Genomic DNA, 1,287 nt, shown 5'->3' with positions numbered 1-1,287 from the left:
GGGAGGGGTGGAGCCAGCGGGTGGGCTGGCCAGGGTGAGCACCACACTGCCTCTCACCTAGTTCTCATCACTTTGCAGGGGGCACTTGGACTGAAGGGCAGCGAGGGGCCCCCTGGCCCTCCAGGCCCCGCGGTGAGTGGGCAGGCTCAGGGCCTGGGCCCCCAGCCCCGGGGTGAGAGGGGCCGTGCCAGAGAGCCCCATGCCGGTCCCTGGCTACGTGGAGGTGTGGCCGCCTGAGGGCACAGAGAGGTCCTGCACCCGCCCGCTGGTGTGGGCCGCATGGTGGGGGGGCCTGGGGGTCTTTCCTGCTGTCCAGTGAAAAGCGCGGCTCCTGCCGCGGGAGCACTCAGGCCGAGGCCTGAGCCTCAGCCCTGGGCCCTTCGCCAGAGCACATGCCGCCCAGGGCAGGGCCGCGGCCCCACGACCCCGCGGATGGGCCAGGGCGGGCCCCTGGAGGAGTCCAGACGCACTTGCGAGGTGTCCCCAGACGCTGGCGGCGGACGCGGGCCTGGGATTATGGGAGTGGGAGCGCTAGAGGGGCCCGACACGGCACCCTGAAGCCCAGGCTGAGCCAGGCGCTGGGAGCCTTAGGTGTCGTGGGCGGCAATTTGGGGGCCACATCGGCCTCTGACCCCTCTCGCCCCGCCCAGGGCTCTCCGGGGGAGAGAGGCCCGGCAGGTGCTGCTGGGCCCATCGGAATTCCAGGGAGACCCGGACCCCAGGGACCTCCAGGGCCAGCCGGGGAGAAAGGAGCGCCTGTGAGTACCGCTTGGCCATGCCTGGTGCTGGCTGGACTGCCCGCCCAGGACAGCCTCACCCCCACATGCGGGCGGGTCAGGGCCCCAGAGACCTGGCCATGGGCTCCACCCGGCCGGACTCGGGGTGCCGTGGTGGACAGCCACAGGAAGGAACAGACCCTCTTCCTACCTGCCCACTTCAGTGGCCCCCACCGCTGCCCTGCAAACCCCCTGACCGGGCCACCCCCACACCATACCCACCTCTGCGCTCGGCCCTGCACACCCCGAAATCCTACAAGCCTCTGAGAGTCAGCGCCAGCTCCTGTCTGGACCAGCGTGCCAAGAGGGGTCGCCGTGTCAGGGGTGGGCGGTGCCGCTGGCCACCGTGGCCCCAGAAGGACAGGAGCCCGCAGGCTGGCGCGGAGGCCGGGCGGCCTGGTGGGGGGAGGGGCACGGCTGCCCTGCAAACCCCCTGACCGGGCCACCCCCCCACCATACCCACCTCGGCCCTGCACACCCCGAAATCCTACAAGCCTCTGAGAGTCAGCGC

The 1,287-nt window shown here is 71.5% G+C and overlaps 1 protein-coding gene across 1 annotated transcript in view; it reads left to right on the top strand.

The window, feature by feature from the left end:
* Positions 1–1,287, top strand: part of LOC101623468 (collagen alpha-1(XI) chain-like) — a gene marked incomplete at its 5' end in the record, with an annotated part of 28,152 nt that overhangs the window by 5,170 nt on the left and 21,695 nt on the right. The window lies entirely within an intron of this gene.

The sequence above is a fragment of the Condylura cristata genome, unplaced genomic scaffold (assembly GCF_000260355.1).
Source record: "Condylura cristata isolate star-nosed mole 26May11 unplaced genomic scaffold, ConCri1.0 scaffold00006, whole genome shotgun sequence".
Taxonomy (NCBI): domain Eukaryota; kingdom Metazoa; phylum Chordata; class Mammalia; order Eulipotyphla; family Talpidae; genus Condylura; species Condylura cristata.
Note: the sequence above shows the minus strand (reverse complement) of the source record. Positions and strands in the feature narration are given on the sequence as shown.